Source organism: Oryctolagus cuniculus, chromosome 2 (genome assembly GCF_051225735.1).
Source record: "Oryctolagus cuniculus isolate XC-2025 breed Fujian yellow rabbit chromosome 2, ASM5122573v1, whole genome shotgun sequence".
NCBI lineage: Eukaryota > Metazoa > Chordata > Mammalia > Lagomorpha > Leporidae > Oryctolagus > Oryctolagus cuniculus.
Genome location: NC_142868.1, coordinates 162,907,562 through 162,927,325, shown reverse-complemented (window position 1 = coordinate 162,927,325; position 19,764 = coordinate 162,907,562). Strand labels below are relative to the sequence as shown.

At 56.5% G+C, this 19,764-nt stretch overlaps 1 long non-coding RNA gene across 1 annotated transcript; it reads right to left on the bottom strand.

Annotated features, from left to right (window-relative positions):
- Positions 1-10,717: 10,717 nt before the first annotated feature.
- LOC149128119 (uncharacterized) lies at positions 10,718-18,759 on the bottom strand. Its single transcript, XR_016229689.1, has 3 exons — positions 18,705-18,759; positions 14,605-14,690; positions 10,718-11,353 (listed from the first exon to the last, which is right to left on the bottom strand). It is a non-coding gene; the product is annotated as an uncharacterized LOC149128119 (long non-coding RNA).
- Positions 18,760-19,764: the final 1,005 nt, after the last annotated feature.

Below are 19,764 nucleotides of genomic sequence, written 5' to 3'. Positions count from 1 at the left end.
GCTTGAGCCTCCGTTCCCAGATGAGGGGCCCTGTCACACACTCCCATCGTTAGACAGCCCTGCACACTTGACCTAGAGCTCTCGCCTGGACATCCAAAGAGGCTGCTTCGGTGGAATCTGGCTGGATGTGTTCCCATCAACTCACCAGAATTGGTGGGTGGCAGGAGAGAGTGGCTCTGTTGGAGGAAGGCCCTGAAGGTCCTCAGCCAGTGACACCTGGAGCAGGTACTCTTTTTGTCTTGCGACAGAGGACAAACCTGATTTAAAATGCTTCGTTTCTCAACATACCTGGCAGAGAAAGCAGGTTTGGGGTATCTGGTTGATGCCTACTCCACTGCAGAAGACAGGGGACCAGAGTCCACACAGCTTTTAGCCCGGAGGGCTTGGGCCCTGTCTGTTTTGCTATCATTTATCACCTAGGTCGTGGTTATGTTTCCTCCTAGTTCTGCACAAACACTTACGGGCAGATTGCTTGCAGTGGGTGGTGTACATGTGTGCAACACCGAATGCTAAGGTTTTCACCAACCAAGGTCTGAGTACAAAATGGTTTGTGTGTGTGTGTGTGAGTATATTTGGTACAAATGGATGCCCAGTATATTTTCATTATATTGCATAGTATATATATGTATTTGTATGGGCTTGGACAGTTTACACCCAGTTCTGCCAGGCATATTAGGTAGGGCACACATAGGACGCTGTGTGTGCAGGACCTTTCTGTGCAGTGGACGTGGGTCTTGTGGGTTTCCCTTCTGGTCTGAGCCGCGGGGTGAGTTTCCTTGCAGTCAACCCACTGCGATGGCCCTCAGGTTGTCCATCCCAAACAAGCTTTCCTGTTCCCAGAAGAAGTGCAGGATCACAGGGGTATTTATTGACTGGAGGGCAGAGGAAAATTGGGCTCTGGTTTTCCCAGTCCAACATTTATCCTGATACATTGGGCATGGTAGGGAGGATTTGACCTCTGCCCCTTTAAGCATCAGAATGAAGGAAAAGTCCCTTTCCCAGCCAGATCTGGCCTTTTACTGTCCCCTGCTCATTCTCCTTGTTTTAGAGCCATGGTCAAAGCAGTCGATCTCCCAGGAGTCGCTGGGGGCGCAGGGCTAGGACAAGGTCGGTGAGGCCTCGCTTGCAGAGAAGCCGTCTCCGTTGCGGTGCGGAGCCCACACCTTCCGGGAGCGTTGTGGGTCGTGGCTGGGCCTGGGGAGTGTGTGCTCTCGCGTGGGCCTCGTGTCCCTGGTTTAGACCTGACGAGCCATGGGCCCCCACGGCAGCCGGTATCTGGCTCCCCTCCTGCGTACTGGAACCTTGGCACACCGCACCGCGCGCACAGTCGCCACAGCTGGCACACTCCGGCCCCAGCCTTCCCAGTGTGCTTAGGCCCCCATTTACCTGGGCCACCTCCAGCAGGGCCTGAGGGGCTTGAGGAGTGACCGCTAACTTGGCCATATTCTCTTTGGGCCTGCCTCCCTCCAAGAAAAACAGCGGCAACCCAGGAATTGCATCGGAAACTTGAATGGGCAAGATAGGATATGCAACGGGGAAGGCGCGCGTCCAAGTCCCATCTCTTGGAAGGTGCCAGCTTCAGGAACAGAGGCCGCCCTACCTCTTCCTGCCTGCCTACCTCGGCCCCAAAAGCCCCCCTCTGTCCCTGCCCCCAGGTAGGGCCGGAACTCCCCTGCACCACCTCTCTTCTTGCCCTCCTGATAAACCACAGAGTCGCCTGCCCAGTGCCAGTGCGGTTGATTATCTCCGGCGAGACGCACAATTGATTAAAATGAAATGACCCGGAAGCTGCCACGGCGCAGGGCGGGGCCACCGATCAATGGTGGGGCTAGAGGCACAGGAGCCGGACCAGTCGGGGCTGGGATTGGGGCTGACTGCCAGGGGTGGCCCAACGTTGGGCGGGGGATTTTTCTCCCATGAGGCTCTTGACCCAGGTGAGCTGAGGTGGGTGACTGTAACCCTGACTGCCCCCCACCCAAGCTTCTTCTGAAAGGAGAATGGGACAGCCTGGCACTTTGTGGGTACATTGAACGTGGCCCAGGTCAGCGAAGCACACAGCCTGGTCCCGGTCTCTTCTCCCCCTCCCTGTCTTCCTCTGCCTCCGTGGCCCTCTCTGTCCCCGCCTAGGCCTTTGTGTGACTGTCATCTGTAGCACCGCTGCCGCCTCTGGGGCTTTCTAGGGCCCTCCCCTTTGGCCCCTCCACTCCCACCCCCTCCCACCCCAGAGCAGTCTGAGATGCTGCTCGGGCGGCCCCAGGTCCTCGCTCTCAGGCCCCGTCAGCATCCCACCTCCCTGGCCCTTTCCGGCCCCAGCTGAGCAGAGCTCCCCGCCCCAGTGTGCTGCCGGGCCGGCGTCTGGCCCCAGGGAGGGCTGGGGAGGGTGAGGGGAAGCCAGGGAGGAGGGGAGCAGAACTAGCCCAGCTCCGATTTCTCCGGTCAGCTGAGCACAACTTTCCATTCGAGTGTATTCATGCAGTGGCTGATTGAGCTCTGCTCTGCCAGGCGGGGCTCGGCGGGAGGGGACAGGCACAGCCCGGCAGACAGAGGCTGTACCACACACACACACACACACACACACACACCATCTACATAAATATACCCCCACACATCACATACACCCTCACCCAAGCCATTCCACCATAAAGGCAGTCCGGGCTTGCCCTCACTTACAGACCTTCTTCCCTATCCTATGCAGTACCTGCTTTTCCAAATACACTGCTGCTCACAGACACGAGGATCCCTCATCCTTCTCCTTACGGGGCACACTCTCAGGACCCGCACACCCTGAGCCTGCACAGTGACACCATAAACCTGCCCAGCCTCACAGCCACACCCTCCTGCAGAGCTGCCCAGGCTCACCTGACAATGGAGGTGCACATCTGCATAAAAAGCAGTAGCACCCAGAAATTCTTCGTGTGTAGCCTTGGTGGACACAGTGGGCAGAGGTTCCCCAAAATTCACACACAAGGAAGGTGGCCAGTAAACAGTTAAGTTCAGAGAAGGTAGCCACTATATTTCACCAAGACAGACACACACCTGTGAACCCACCCAAACCCAGACTACACTGCTTGACTATAGGCACTCAGAGGCCACTCCCACCCATTCCCAGCACACACACACACACACACACACACACACACACCAAGAAAGAGAGAGCACCAGATAAGCATCTTCAGAGAGACATGCCTACTCTCCCGAGTGGACAACAGAGCCGAGGCCTCCATTCCAGATCCAAATGCCCAGGGTGTGCTGTTCTGCTGAGCAACAAGGCAGAGGGAGAAGAGAGAAAGTCGCTGTGGTGCAGCTGGTAAAGCTACCGCCTGCAGTGCTGGCATCCCATTTGGGCGCTGATTCGAGTCCCCACTTTTCCACTTCCGATCCAGCTCTCTGCTATGGCCTGGGAAAACAGTAGAAGATGGCCCAAGTCCTTGGGCCCCTGCACCTGCATGGGAGACCTGGAAGAAGCTCCTGGCTCCTGACTTTAGATTGGCACAGCTCCGGCCATTGCGGCCAATTGGGAGAGTGAACCAGCAGATGGAAGACCTCTCTCTCTCTCCCTCTCTCTGCCTCCCCTTTTCTGTGTAACTCAAATAAATAAATAAATAAATCTTAAAAAATAAAAAGAGGGAGAAAAATTGTAGAGTAGGGAGGCAGCCCAAAGGGGAAGCAAGAGAAAGGAGGTGATTTGAACCAAAAAGGAGAGTGGGCAGGAAGGATTAAAGAGAAAAGGGAGCAGCTGTTTCCCAGGGGGAGCAAGCCTGCCTGGGAGAGGGTGCCACTGTAGTGGAGATCAGTTCATTCCTCTAGAAAGGGAGCACTGGCCTGGGAAGTGAAGTGAGCACTGTGGGAGTACCGCACCTGTGCCAGAGATGCCCAACTCCCCTGGGGAGCTGGGCGGGGGGGAGGGGGGGAGGGGGGGCTCCAGGCAGCTTCCACTGCCCAAAGGCGCGCCCACCTCCGCATGCCACCCCTCCCTGCACTTGCAGCCGCCTCTCCCCTGGCCCCACACTCTCAGAGGTGTGCCCTCCAACACGGCTCCATTCGCAAACACGCACACACGCGTCCCTCTACCTCCGAGAGTGAGCTCAGGGCTGAGATCCCGAACGGCACAACGGCGACAAAGCACGTCTCCACTCCTACCAGTGCGACTTCACTTTTTACCAGGAAGCCGCGGGCTCTTGCCGGCTTAGTCTTTTTGGAAAACGAAAAGGCCTCAACCTGCAGGAATGTGATTCCTCCGACAGCGGGGACTGTGCAGAATGTGCTGCACGATAGGAACCGCAGGCCAGTCACGTCCACGTGCGTGTCCCCTCCGCCTAGGCCCGCCCCGCAGCACCACCACGCTGCTCTCCGCGGGCCCAGGGAGGAGACGCTCGGAAGCAGGCGAAGTGGCCGCGCGCTGAGGAGCTGCGGGCCAGAGGCAAGCACCCAGGCTGTGCTCCTCCCGTGGGGAAGAGGGGTTTGGGACGGAGTGGGGGTGGGGGTGAGATCTCTGAAGGCAGGGAGAGTGTGTGCAGCCCAAGGATCCAAACGGAAGTGCCTGAGGGGCCGTGGCAAGGTTCAGAGGTGTGAGGAGCGCGGCGGAGTGCCCGGTGCCGGGCTCGGGGAGGAGATGGACGCGCTCCGTGGCTGTGCTCCCCCGGGGCTCTGCTCCCTGATGGCTTGCGCGGCGCGCTCTCGCCCGGGGCCTTTGTCCCGCAGTCTCTGGCTAGGACTGTCTTGTTTCCGGCCGTTGGGAGGCGCTGCGGCCGCAGCCCCGGCCTCCCCTGCCCCTCGCGGCCTGGAGCTCTGGTCTTCCTGCGCGGCGGTCTTTCCCCGCGCCGGTGCCCTGCAGTGCTGGGCAGCCCCAGGCGGTGGCCGGGCCTGTGGCGGGGGGCGGCTGGAGCTCTTCCAGGCTGGCACTGGTCTTGGCTTGCTGCATTCTGAGATGGGTATTTACCATCATAATTAATTCGCCACCATTATTAAACAGAAATTCTTAGCAAGGCCCCATTAATGACTGAACGCGATGCTCATTACTGGCGCGCGCGCCTCTGGCTCTGCAGCCCGGGACCGGCGCTGCCGCCTTCTGCCTGCGCCCACCTCGCCCGGGGACGCACAGACGCACGGGAGCAGCCTCTTCAGGGCCTGCCAACCACAGCTGACCCGGCCAGGCTGGCCCAGGAGGACGAATGGAGGACGGACACATGTACATACGTGGGCGGGGGCACCAAGGCCTTTGTCCTCCCCCGAATCTGAGCTGAAGCGGGCAGGGGGAACAGGGTCAGCGAAGACCACCACGTGGCCACCGTCTCACGACCAGCGTCGGCCAGCGTACTCGGTGCCCTTCAGGCTTCTTCGCCCGTGCGCTCCCGGTAGCCGGGTGAACACTTGGCAGAGATCCTTCCTTGGGTGCGCGAGAGGGGCTCTGCCTGTCGGGCGAGGAGCCGGGGTTGCTGCGAGCTCCCATTCCAGGGTGGACAGGCCTGCGCTTGAACCACCAGCGCTGCCCCGTGGGCGGGTTTCAGAGTGAACTTTATTGAGTGGCAGGGAGTGCGCTGTGCAGATTCCCGTGAGACGCAAGAGATTTACCTCGTGCGGGTGACAGGAGCTACGGCCGAGCCCACGGGTCCCTGGAGAGCGCTGTGAGCTTCTGGCGATGCCGCGTCCACCCTAGTCCCAGCGTAACTGAGTTCGCTGAGAACCGAGGGGCAAGCGACAGGCAGAAGCGGTCGAGGTCACCACTTGGGAGCTAACCCATCCCGCCGAGGCGCACGCCGACTTCCGGGATTGGCAGCATCACCAGGACTTGTAACTGGGGCTGTGCGGACCAGAAAGGCTTCTCTGAGGAGGTGGCATGGACCCAGAGGGGTGAAGTGGCTGGAAGGGAGGAGACGCCCATGGGCAGCGGTATGGTGCGGGCCCACGGGTGTTGAGAAGTCGTGGGTCACGGGGTCTGAGAGACGCGGGCCGTCGGTTATCATGGCGGGCAAGTCGTGTGGCCTGTGCGCGCGCACTGAGGCGCACTGAGACACTGCAAAGGCTTCAGCGGTTGCCTCCCGGCCTCCACTACCGACTGCAGTTGGAGGAAGCGGGGCCGAGGCCGGAGACAGGGAGGCCCTTCGCAGGCCAGCAGGGCAGGCAGACCGGAAGTAACCACCGAGCTAAGGTGACAGAACTGGTTGAAGACACTGCTTTGCAAGGAGGACCGGCCAGCCCTTGACCAGCTGGAGACCTATGGGCTCCTGGACGACCTGATTTCCGTGTCTGTCCCCGTTTCCCGGTTACGGACTCGGCCCTGGATCCCACATCCCTGAACCCTGTTCATCCACAGGGCTCCCGGGAGGGGTCTGTCTGGGCGCTCCCGCGAGCCAAACTCATGCCCCCTGCTGTGAAAGTTCCTCCCCAGAATGGCTATTTCTGCATTAGCTCCACTGCGCACGCATAGGAAGGGAGACCAGGGGAAAGCTCGAGGCCCAGGCCCTCCAGAAGCAGCGGGGCGGCCTGAGGAGAGACCGGAGCAGCAGGGTCGGGGGTGGAGCCGGGGTCCCAGGACGCGTGTGCAGCCTTGGTGCGAGCGCCGAGCACGGGAATCTTCCGTTTGAACCATTAGGGCTTTGGGGGGTGGGGGTGAGGGTGCGAGAGGGACGTTACAGGTGGTGGCAGCTCTTCCACGTTGAAGAGCGGACTTGGGAGCCACCGGGCAGCTGGGCACATGTATTGACCGAGAGGAGAGCCGTGAGTGGAGGTCACACCCAAGCTTCTCGGTCCCTCGCCCCTCTGGCTCGCACACCTGCTCTCGGCAGGCGGGAAGTTCCCGTGGGTTTCTGCGCGCGTGGCCCGCCCGCACGTCCTGGAAGCACTGGGCGCGTGTGACACGCACCAGGGAGCAGGGCAGGCAAGCCTCGGCTTCCAGACCGCTCTCGGGTCCTCGCGGGAGCGGTGAGGGGCGCAGAAAGGACGTGCGGAAGACGGGAAGCCGGTCAGGGCTCTGTCCAGTCCTGGCGCCCAGGACGCCAGCCCGCCTTCCGGGCGAGTGGGGAGGCCGCAGAATGCGCCAGTGTCCCGGGGCAGGGGCGCGGTGGAGGGCGGAGGTGAGGGCAGCGGGAGGCACTGACGCCCTCGGGGAGTCTCCAAACCTGTTTAGGCGCTCTCAGGAGCTTGAGACCCAGGGAAGACTCCTGGTGCGCCTCCAGCGACCCCGTGAGCCCGCCGTCCCCAAGCTCCCACCGTGCGCTCCCTAGCCGCAGGCCAAGCCGGGTCCCAGGCAGACGGTCGCGCGCTCTGTGGGCCATGGGCGGGTTTTTGCTGCCACCTCGCGGCGCTGGCGCGCAGCATCCGAACCCTCGGCGCCGCGGGCTTTGGCCTTGCACGTGGCTTGCGTGGCGGGGCTTCGTCATACCGCCACATCTTTTTCCGCTGGACTTTCCGCAGCGCCGGTCCTCCCAGGAACGCCCCCTTCTAATCTTTTTAAAGAGGCTTGCGACAGGCCAAGCCCTGTCGTAGACCAAAGTCTGCATTTTGGCATCTGTACGACCCTCCATCCTGGTCTGTGGGCTCAGCTTTCTAACTCCTGGCTGTTGCTTTGCCTGGTGCCGTAGTGTCGGCGTCTCGCGCGGTGACCTCCTCACCCCCGCACAGTTGACTTTCCTCCTGCGCCTCCCGGCTTGTACAGCGGCGACGGGCGGCTCCCTGGCATGACGGAAGGAAGCCTCGCCCACTAGCACCCAGGCAGCCCCTCCACACCCGCCCGCAGAGCGCCCCTCCACCTCACGCCCCGGTCCTGCCCCTGCAATCATAGTTGGGTGGAAGCAGAGAAATGCAGCTCAAATTGCAGTTTAAATGGCCACGAGGACGTGTCAGCACAGAGGCCTTTGCACAGTGCTGGGCAGGTGAGAGCCTTGCAGGCTGGTGGGATGGGACCGGCGAGTCCGCAGACACCAGATGCAGAGGCGTGGGGGCTGCCAGGGCCAACAGTTTCCTGAGGCCACCCAGCGTCTGATGGAGGAGGCACGGCCGGCTGTCTGACCTCCTGAGTGGAATCCTGCAATGTTGGGTTCCTTCTTCTCCCACTTACACAGATAAGGGAAGGGAGGGTGGAAGGAGAGAGGAGGGAGGGGCAGCAGAGGGCGACAGCACAGGCTCTTTGCCTTTTCTCAACTGCTCACCCGATTCTTAAGTGTTTATTTTTCACCTACTTGGAAGGGAAAGAGAGGGAGAGAGAGAGAGACTGACCTTCCATCTTCTGGGTCTCTCTCCAAATACCCACAACAGCCAGGGCTGCGCCAGGCCAAAGCCAGGACGCCAGGACACAGTCTGGTCTCTCATGTGGGTGGCAGGGGCCCCAACACTTGAGCAGGCTTCCAGGATGCTGTACAGGAAGTGTGTTGGGAACAGAGAAGTGGGGACTCCAGCATGGGCTGTGGGCTTCCCCAGCCGCACCACAACGCCTGCCCCCGGTTCTCTAACGCAGGCTAAGTGCCCTCTTCAATCTCTTCTCTATAACCCAAATTTCAAAAAGCTTTGTATTTTTTTTAAGATTTATTTATTTACTTGAAAGTCAGAGTTACACAGAGAGAGAAGGAGAAGCAGAGAGAAAGACAGAGAGAGAGAGAGAGAGAGAGAGAGAGAGAGAGAGGTCTTCCATCTGTTGGTTTACTCTCACAATTGGCCTCAATGGCTGGAGCTGTGCCGATCCAAAGCCAGGAGCCAGGAGCTTCTTCCAAGTCTCCCACACGGGCACAGGGGCCCAAGGACTGCTCCCCGGGGCCACAGCAGAGAGCTGGATCAGAAGAGGAGCAGCTGGGACTCAGCGCCCATATGGGATGCCGGCACTGTAGGGAGCGACTTTACCCACTACTCCACAGCGCAGGCCCCAAAGCTTTGGTTTTTGTTTTGTCTGTTTGCTGCCGAAACGATTTGGGAGCAAAACCTGGCCTAACCTGTATGAAGCTATTTGTAGTCTTTATATGTCCCGCTAGGCAGAGACATCAGATGTGTCACTGCAGAAATATCAGTGTGTTTGATGAAAACACTGACCTGGGCCCACTAAGGTGGAAGTTTGTAATACTTAATATACATCCCACTAGATGGCTTGCCTTTCTGAAATCTCTGACATCCTAAATTCCCAAAGGTTGTGGGAAAGGGATTGTGGTCTATCGGATTGAGCCCATGTGGTCTGAGAAGAGATTCACAGTGGGAGAGGAAGTTGGCGGAGCTAGAATTTAATGATGGAGATGGATAAACTGTGAAAGGCAAAGTGCAGAGGAAGGGCAGAGTCACAAAGCCACCAAAGAGGGTGGCACACATCCCATGTGGATGCCGGTTCAAGTCCCGGCTGCTCCACTTCCAATCCAGCTCTCTGCTAATGGCCTGGGAAAGCAGTGGAAGATGGTTCAAGACTTGGGCCCCTGCACCCACATGGGTGACCCAGAAGAAACTCCTGGCTCTTGACTTCGGATCGGCCCAGCTCTGGCTGTCATGGCCACTTGGGGAGTGAACCAGTGGATGGAAGACTTCTCTGTCTCTCCCTCTATCTGTAACTCTGCCTTAAATAATAATAATAAAAAAAACCTTAAAAAAAAAGAGGGTGGCATTCTGGAGGGTTTCGGGGGCTGGGGACTTCATTTCCACACAAGGTGGATGAATCTCGGCTCCTGGCATTGGAGTGAGAGAAGAAGCCTCTGCCCTTCCGTTGTATTTATTTCTCTGGATGTCTTCCTGTCATCTGCATGATTGGAGGATGTGCCCAGGCTCTGACTTGTGAAAACCAGCGTAGCTGTCTCTGGACATTTCGCAGTGAGTTAGCCTGGCGGACAGGCCAGGTTTGGACCCCAGAGGAAAGGAGATCCACTGGGAGCTTCCCATGCTGGCAGCAGCCACGGGTGCCTGTCTCCAGGCACAGGGCTGCTCCCCTGGTCAGCTCGAGGGGCCTGGGCTGCATTCAGACCTGGTGAGCTGCTGGGGCCCATGGGTGTGGTCTTCCGGGTGAACCTGCAGATGATCCTCGCATCTTGTGAGCGTGGACTCCATCCTGGCCACCCTTCTGGGCCTGGGAGCCATTGTGTCCACAGGTGTGGAAGGCGATACACATCCTCTGCTCTGGGACCAAGGGGGAAACTCAGAGCCACAGTGGGCTGGGCAGCCAGGCTGGCGGCGTGGGGCCTGGAACGAGTCCAGATATTCCTTCTTATTATTTATCTTGGGGCTCCAGGCCTGAGGCTGACAATTCCTGCCTCAGTCAAGGCCCCCTAGGCCATCCTCCATGAGCTGTGGCCCGTGGACATACCTCTCCGACAGAGAGAGTAACGCAACACTTACTTTGTCACTCAAGTGGGAGCTAGAACTTTCCTTCCTAAATGGGGAAAGGTCAGAAGGATGGAGGTGGAGGAGGAAATATTAAGGCCTGAAAAGGTTTTATCTAAAAAAATTTTTTTAAAGATTGTGGGGTTTGCTGCTGCTTGCTGAGGCTGCTCGCTCCCTGAGTGGGACCCTCCCCTTGATGCCAGCATCCATCCTGACTCTGCCTCTGCAAGTCTGGCAGGTGGATAGCCAGGGGCTCCCTGTCCTTGGGAAAAATCCGTCTCTACAACAAAGCCACGGGCAAGTGCCTAAAACCTGAAACCTTTGCGTGAGAGACACAGCCCCAAAGGGAGGAGGAAATAAATGTTTTTTGTTTTTTGTTTTTTGTGTTTTTTTTTTTTTTTTTTAAAAAAAACATTTATTTATTTGAAAGGCAGAGAAACAGGGAGGCGGGGTGGAGGAGGGGAGAGAGATTTTCCATCTGCTGATTTATTCCCCAAGTGGCTGTAACAACCAGGGCTGTACCAGTCCAAAGCCAGGAGCCAGGAACTCCATCCTGGTCTCCCACATGGGTGACAGGGACCCAAGTACTTGGGCCATCTTCTGCTGCCTTCCCGGGTGCATGAGCAGGAAGCTGGATGGGAAGCGAACAGAGCAGCGGGGACTCAAACAGACACTGATAATGCTGGTGATACAATACAACTGGCGGCTTAACCCACCGCTCCACTCCACCAGCCTGAACACTGTTGTCCGGCAGTGTGCTGACTGCTCCCACACCTCTGATTGTTATCCTCACAGCACCCTGGGAGATGAGTATTCGCTCCCTGCTTCACAGTGCAGGAAACGGAGGGTCTGCTGGTCCTCTCCATCAACCCAGTGTCAGCCTGCAGCAGGGCCAGGGGTCCCACCACAAGCTCTGCTTTGTCTTTCTTCCAGGAAGGTGGAGAGGCTGGAGCCCTGACGATGTCTGGGGTGCAGCTCCCTTCAGGAGCCGGAAGCTCTGAGCTCTGGGGGATGACCCAGGAGGGCCTTGCTTCAGGGTAACCCAGTGGAGCACCTGTCCCCCGTGTCCCTGTCAGAGACAAAGGAAATGATGTCACTTCCGCTTCTCCCTCCCCAGTGGGATTCATCTCCCGCGCTGTTCAACGCTTCCTTCCGTGTCCCCCCCCCCGCCCCGCCATGAGAACTGGGGCAGTGCTGCCTGTGGTGTTTATTTAATGTATTGTAACCCCCTACAGTCTAGTGCTAAGAGCCCAGACTGCTCTTCCCTGGGATGTTTGGGCTCCTGAGTCACTAGAGAAGGGCCTAGAGACAGGGCAGGGTCGGCAACCCGAGCTGGGGAGAGTGACTCAGACCGCTGAGTCATCCTGACCTGTCCAGAAGCAGAGGAGATGGGAGCCCTGCAGGGGGTCCACAGGAGATGGGATTTCCAGGTGGAGGAGGAAGACCCAGCTCAACGGTGGGGGGAAGTCACAGAGCAGAAAGTGCCAGGCAAACACAGTGCCTCCACTGAGACAGGCCTCCAAAGAGCCCAAGACCATGTTCTGCGTGGCCCACCAGGGAATTCCATGTATGACTAATTTCCCCTACTGGACTGCAGGCAGGGCTGTGCTGAAAGCACTTTTGTAATCCCCGCAGCACCCAACACAAAGCCAGACTCTAGTTGTTTGAATCCATGAGTGAGAAAATGAATCAGCATGGGCTCAGTGCCATCGGCAAAGAAGCCAGGCGTTACCAGCCTGGCGCAGAATATGCCCAGGGAAACCAACAGGTGTTCTAGCTGGGACGTGCAGGACCTGGAGCCTCTCAGACAGGAGTGCCCAAGTACAGTGGGGTAGCCTGGAACCAACAGGGGGGCTATCTGGGCCCAGGTGTGAGGGCAGACGCCAGGGAGCTTGCAAGGAGAAAGTGCTACCCAGACAAGGGCGGGACAGCACAGGGTGGGCATCGCTGAAGGCACAGGTGGGCATAGGGGGCCAGCAAGGAGAGTGGTCTTGGAGATGCTGGCACACTGAAGCACTTGGAATCCAGACTCAGAACACCCATACCTGGGGGCGATTTGGAAACTAGCACAGAGAGTTCTTCCCTCGTGCTACCTCACCCATCATATTTTGATGAACTTCAGAGTAACCCCCTCTGCTCTTTCCCTGTTTCTTTATTGAATTTCTTTTATTAACTCGTAAGAATGTATTGCTTTTCAAATTTTTTAAGTTTCAAATTTTTTATCTATTTATTTGAATGAGAGAGACAGAGAGACAGAGAAGGCACTCCCATTCCCTAGTTCATTCCTTAAATGCCCACAAGGGCTGGCTGAATCCAGGCACCTGAACTCCACCATGGTTTCCCACCTGGTTGGCAGGGACCATCACCTGCTGCCTCCTGGGGTCTGCATTAGCAGGAAGATAGAGCCCAGGTACTCCCAGGTGGGATTTGGGCTTCTCAACTGGCATCTTAGCTGCCAGGCTACGCACCCACCCCTCTTTATTGAATTCAAAAGTCAATCACTTGGACCCAAGTCTTCAGGTCCATTCATCTTTTTTTTTTTTTTTTAATTTGACAGGTAGAGTTATATATATATATATAGAGAGAGAGAGCGAAAGAGAGACAGAGACAGACAGAAAGGTCTTCCTTCCATTGGTTCACTCCCCAAATGGTTGCTACAGCCAGGGCTGTGTCGATCCAAAGCCAGGAGCCAGGTGCTTCTCCTGGTCTCCCATGCGGGTGCAGGGCCCAAGCACTTGGGCCATCCTTCACTGTCCTCCTGGGCCACAGCAGAGAGCTGGACTGGAAGTGGAGCAACTGGGACTAGAACCCGGTGCCCATATGGGATGCCGGCACCGCAGGCAGAGGATTAATCTAGTGATCCACAGCGCCAGCCCCCATTCATCTTTTTTGTTAACATGGGAGAAACAGAAGGGATCAAGCTGACGTTCCAGTCTCTCCACACAGACACATAGGCTGAGCTGGCTTTGGGTGGTAATTTCTATTTAGTGAGTGTGGCCCACAAGAGCAGGTGAGGCCATGGCGTTCATGAGGCAGAGCAAGAGAAAGAACTCACTGTGTCTGGGTGTCCCGGGGAAGACTCCCTACTGTCCATCTGCCTCCGCGGGTCCCATTGAACAAATGGAGAACTGCAGCCCAGTGTTTCTGTAGGTCACTATCTCTGCAAAAGATCCCCCCCAGTGCTGCAAGGCCAAATCTCCACCCCCTCGACAGCTCCTTTGGATTTGTAGCCCGAGAGGGAGGGAGCTCCACCTTGGAGGTAAGAGGGATGTCAGACAGAAGCCCAGGTTTGAACTCCAGTTCCATGCAAAAGCTCTGCACCCTGGAGCAGCCTCAGTCTGCTTTGCGTACCTATAAAATGGGTACAGTGCCATTTGTCTCACTAGTGTTGATGGGACATAAATGAGAAAGTAGATACTTCTAGCCCAGTGGGTGCAGCCTCTGGAGAAGATCCAGGTATGGTGATGGCAGCTTTCGGTGGGCTGGTGGTGGCCAGGACAGGTGTAGAGGAGTGAGTGAGAAGCTGGAGGCGGGGTAGGGAGTGGTGGTGGTTAGTTTCCTAATCGCCCCCAGGCATGGATGTTCTAAGTCTTCATTCCGAGTGCTTCATCTCCAAGAACACTCTCCTTCCTGGCCCCTTACACCCAGCTGTGCCTCCAGCGATGTCCGCCCTGTACTGTCTCACCCTTGTCTGGGTAGCACTCCCTCCTTGCAATGCCCTCAGGTGGCCGCGTGACTGCAAAATGCCCAGGTGTGCCTGCTCTGCTCCTCTGTGATGCGGGGCACCTGAGTGATGGCCTTTACAGATTCCCGGTGACATGGTCCAGGGCGCTCTTGTAGAATCCCCTCTCATTCCTGCCCCCTTTAGGCTCTACCTTGGTTGTATGGTTGCAGGTTTTCTACTGCTGCATGGTAGGGACAGGGCAAGGTGCCTATCCTGTGCCAGTGGGGCCTCCTTTGTTCCTTTACACCCTGTGCACTCTTCTTTCCCTCCCTGCTGCCTTGCCTTTCACCCACCCCCTGCCTCGTCGGAGCCAGCAGCCCCCTCCTCTAGCCATCCTTCTCTTCCATCACATCTGCTGGGCGCCTTGGCCTTCAGCCACTGGTTCCACATTACAGATGAGAAGGTGGAGGCAGAGAGATGGCAAGAGGGCTTGCCCACGGCTGAAACCAGAGCAATGCCAGGGCCAGGAGGAAGGAGCACCTGGTACACCTCAGAGGCCAGTGCAGAAGGGCCCCTTGCAGGCCTCACTGAAGCTGTCTGGTGGTAGCTGCATCTCTCCCACACTTGGTGCCCAGGGCACCATTCCCCAGACCTACCTGCCACAAACAGCACCCGAGGCTCTGGTCAAGCGGTCACAATCCTCAGAGCTTTTTGACAAAAACTCCAGGTGCTCCAGGTGAGTCTTATGAACATGTAAGGTGGGAAAACACTGCTCAAGGATCTTGCCACTCAAAGTGGTGTGTGTGTGTGTGTGTGTGTGTGTGTGTGTGTGTGTAGGGCATCGCCATCACTTGGGGTCTGGTTAGAAATACAGGGCTTAGGCCCCACCTCGTTATGCATTTAACAGTCTCCTGGTGATTTGCACACGAGTGGCTCTGCAGTTCTTCCAGGTGACCCAGTGCTAATCTCAGCCATGGCATTTCACTAACCTGAGCTCTTGGTAGTCCTAGCACCTGCCATGTTGTGACGACCAGACTGGACTCAGAGCTGAACACATGTTGTAAAGTTCAGAAATGATGACCAATGCTGTCATCTGGCCTTTGCCCTTGCACATTGTTCCTTTGACTCTGGTCACCCAGGACTCCCCAGCCTGTCCTGTCACAGGTGCCGGCCTCCCCACCTTGCCGCAGTGCCGGCTCAGTGTGGGAGGGGGGTGGGGAGCCCCTCGTTTCCTGCAGGGAAACTCCTGAGGAGGGGCCAGCCCTCAGGTGGGTTCTCACCTTGACCATTTCCACAGCCCCTACCTCTGGCCAAGCAACCCAAACGCCAACATCATTCAATGGACAGGTGATGCAGGAAAACGGGGAGAACAACCCCAGAGAGCCCCATTACTGGGGGACACGCCCAGAGTGACCTTGCTGGTCCCAGAAGTTGGTTTGCGTGATGGACAGGCCTTGGAGGGTGGCTGGACTGGGGCCAGCAGCTGGAACATCACAGGGGTGAGGACAGGAACCAGAGCAGACGCGTGTGGGTGGGATGGTTGTGCCAGCAGCAATGCATTCCCTGGTCAGGAAGAAGAGGACCTTGGGCATTTCTTGGCTCCAGACAACCCCTTCTCTATCAAGATTTGTCCAGAAGAGCTGCCCCAGGTGGGGCTCTGGAGCGCCTGCACCTGCCCCTGGCCCTGTGTATTCACAATAGCCGGAAGTCTTGTATTACCAGTTCACCCTCTTCAACTTTACGCTCTGTCCTGTTTGTGCCCACAGATGTCCTCCCTGCATGAGGTCACATGTCCCCTCTGTGTGTGAGAGAGAGAGAGAGGGAGAGAAACAGAGAGAGGGAGAATAGGGTCACTATTTTATGTGACTCTGTTGAGGTTTATTCTACGGAAGGCAGAGTTTATCACACTTTGCTGTCCAGCTCATTGTGTGGATTTCCTATGCCAGCTTCCCAAATGCAAATATTCAATCTACAATAACCTGCAAAAACAATACGCAGGTTTTCAGTCCGTGGCTCTGCAAGTCCCAAACAACCAAGAGCCCAAAATTCCTTCCAGCAGGGGAAACTGACAGTTTTGGGGGGCACAGCCCACAAAGGATGCTTTAAGGGAGTCTTTCCTGAAAAAGGGAGATCTTGGCCCCCTGCGATCTGGTTCAAGTTGGCCTCTTGGAAGGTATTCTTCTGAGCAAGCCATGGTTCCAAGACCCAGAGGCTTAAAGTAGAGGAGAAATTCCACATGGCAGGGGCCTCCACAATTACAGCACCTGTGGGGCCTCTGAGATTCGGGGACACCCTTCCCTGGGCAACCTGGGGGCTCTAACCCTTGGAGGTGACGTCCAGGCCCACATTGCTGCTTTCCCTTTACGCTGGCTCTGGGGCCCTTTGTCACAGCAGCAGTTTGCAGCCAGCTGTCTCCGGGCTGGGCCGTGCACTGGCCTGGCCCAGGGGCTCAGCTTCGGCGAAAAGCTTTCCTACAGGCCTGCCTTCAGTTCTCTGTGCACGGCCTGGCCCGCTGTCCCCAGCAGATTTGCTTTTCCTGCTAACTCCTCTCTCCCTTCTCCGTCTTCTCTCTCCAGCTGGGCTCTGTGCCCTGAAAGACGGGCCCCTTGCAGGTGGAGGAGCCAGCGCCCCACGCCCTTGCCCCTCGGTCTCTCCCCTCCCAGGGCCGCTGCCTCCCAGCCTGGCCCCGCCCCCCGGGGCACCTGCATTGTTTCCTGTTGGGGAGACGAGCAGCTGCCGCGCTAATTGCCACCAGCAGGGGGGCTGGGCTGCGGCTCGCAGTCCTCGCGCCGATTAGGTGGCTGCCCAGGGTGGCGGAGCGGGGGTGGGGTGAGCGGTTGTTCCGGAGCCGAATGAGCTGAGCCAGGGCTGAGCATTATTCCAGGAATTTTAAACACTCGTTAAAGGCTTTGCTGTGTCTCACTTCAGTACACATCATGCTCCAGTTACTGCTCGGAACCGCGGGGGCAGCACTTATCAATATTTTAGCAAGAGAAAGGCAAATGATGTTGAAACATTGGACTATATTTCCATCTGTTCAAGCTGCAGTGCGACGAGAGCAGCTCCTCCCAGCTGCCTTGGGAACAGCCATACCCACTGGCTGGCCTCCACGCCTGCCTCGGTTTCTCCTCCGCCTCCCCCAACTGTGTCCCTAGTAATCAGGTCTTGTGGCCTTGATAGGGAGCAGGTGTTGGGTTTGCTAGTAGAACAGGGGGTGATGGCAAAACAAAGGATTTGAGCTTGGGGCCGGGGCTGTGGCATAGCAGGTAAAGCCGCCACCTGCAGTGCCAGCATCCCATATGGGCACCAGTTTGAGTCCTGGCTGCTCCACTTCCAATCCAGCTCTCTGCTATGGCCTGGGAAAGCAGTGGAAGATGGCCCGAGTGCTTGGGCCCCTGCACCCACGTGGGAGACCCAGATGAAACTCCTGGCTCCTGGCTTCGGACTGGAGCAGCTACAGCCATTGCAGCCATCTGGTGAGTGAACCAGTGGATGGAAGACCTCTCTTTCTCTAACTCTGCCTTTCAAATAAATAAATTTTTTTTCAAACTGTTAGCATATTTTTCTTATTAATTTATTTATTTGAAAGGCAGAGTTACAGGCAAAGAGAGAGGGGGAGAGAGGGAGAGGGAGGGAGAGAGAGAGAGTGCTTCCATCTACTGGTTCATTCCCCAAATAGCCGAAATGGCTGGAGCTGGGTCAATCCAAAGCCAGGAGCCAGGAGCTTCTTCTGGGTCTCCCACGTGGGTGCAGGGGCCCAAGCACTTGGGACATCTATTGCTTTCCCAGGCACATTAGCAGGGAGATGGATTGGAAGTGGAGCAGTCAGGACTCAAACCAGAGCCCATATGGGATGCCGGCACTGCAGTGGTGGCTTTACCAGCCAAGCCACAGTGCTGACCCTAATAAATAAATCTTAAAAAAAAAAAAAGTATCTGAGCGTGAGCCCCACTTGTTAAAATGTACTCTCCCTATCAATTCACAAAAAGGAGACTAACATTGTCTGCCCCTTTATTTATTTATTTATTTATTTATTTATTTATTTATTTATGTATTTTTTGACAGGCAGAGTGGACAGTGAGAGAGAGAGACAGAAAGGTCTTCCTTTACCGTTGGTTCACCCTCCAATGGCCGCTGCGGTCGGCGCACTATGCTGATCCGAAGGCAGGAGCCAGGTGCTTCTCCTGGTCTCCCATGGGGTGCAGGGCCCAAGGACTTGGGCCATCCTCCACTGCACTCCCTGGCCACAGCAGAGAGCTGACCTGGAAGAGGGGCAACCGGGACAGAATCCGGCGCCCCGACCAGGACTAGAATCTGGTGTGCTGGCGCCGCTAGGTGGAGGATTATCCTATTGAGCCATGGCGCTGGCCTCCCTTTATTTATTTTAAAGATTTATTTATTTATTTTAAAGGCAGTGTTACAGAGAGAGGGACACACACACACACACACTTTCCATACACTGGTTCACTCCCCAAATGGTCAGAACAGTTGGAGTTGGACCAGGCCGAAACTAGGAGCTTAGAACTCCATCTAGGTCTCCCACATAGTGACAGGAGCCCAAACACTCAGATCATCTTCCTCTGGTTTCCCAAGAGCATTAAAAAGGAGATGGATCCAAAGTGGAGCAGCCAACACTCGAACTGGTGCTCATATGAGATGGCAACATAGCAGGCGGCAGCTTAAATTTCTCGACCGCAACAGCCCCAATCTGTCCCCTTTGAAGCCAAGAGACACCACCCCCAACCTCCACACTTACCTGGCTGAGTGCTTGCAAATTGTCCCTCCTTCAACAAGGCCTAGGAGTCAAGGAATAAGGAGCCCTTTTGTTCCCTAAGACAGAACGAGACACTGGTGCTTCCTATTTCCCATGAGACTGACTCCCAGTAACTCCTCCCTTCAAAGCTATTTAATATGATTCACCTGCAGAGACATATAACTAGGGTAGAGGAAAGACCTGAGACATTAAGACTAGCACCCGCAGGGGCTGGTGCCGTGGCTCAGCAGGTAAAGCTGCTGCCTGCAGTGCCAGCATCCCACATGGGCACTGGTTTGAGTCCCAGCTGCTCTACTTCCAATCCAGCTCCCTTCTATGGCCTGGAAAAGCAACAGAAGATGGCCCAAGTGCTTGGGCTGCTGTACCCATGTGACAGACCCAGGAGAAGCTCCAGGTTCCTGGCCTCGGATCAGCCTAGCTCCAGCCATTGTGGCCATTAGCCATTTAGGGAATGAACCAGCAGATGAAAAACAATTCCCTTTCTCTCTCTCTCTCTCTCTCTCTCTCTCTCTCTCTCTCTCTCCCCTTCTCTGTAACTTTGCCTTTCAAATAAATAAGCAAATCTTGAAAAAAGACTAGCACCTGCAGGCCGTGGCCTCACCCTGCAGAGCAAGATTACTGGGGCTGCTCTCCAATCTTGGGTGTGGGGTAAAGACTTGTTTCTGGCACCAAGTATAGAATAGCTTAAGGTGTTCATCCAGCCCTCCCTGATGGCAGCCAGGCTGGTGGTAGCCTCCCTTCTGGGTTCCACTGTGGTAGCTGTAGCAGCAGCAGGGAGTAGAGGCTCACATTTCCTGCAAGATCTTGAGCTGCAAAAGCCAAGTGCCCACTGGTTCCAACCGGCTTCTGTGTGCAGACAAGGCTAATCTCTTCTAAGCAGCTGGAGGAGGAGAGCCTTCCAGAGTCTTCAGAAATGGGCTCCCCTTCCTCAGTCAGCCTTTGTAGCCAGGAGAGGGGACAGAGCACAGGAAATAGATTTGGCACCAATTACACCAGCACTGAATGCAACAGAGTCAACTCTGAGAAGCATTATGACATCCAC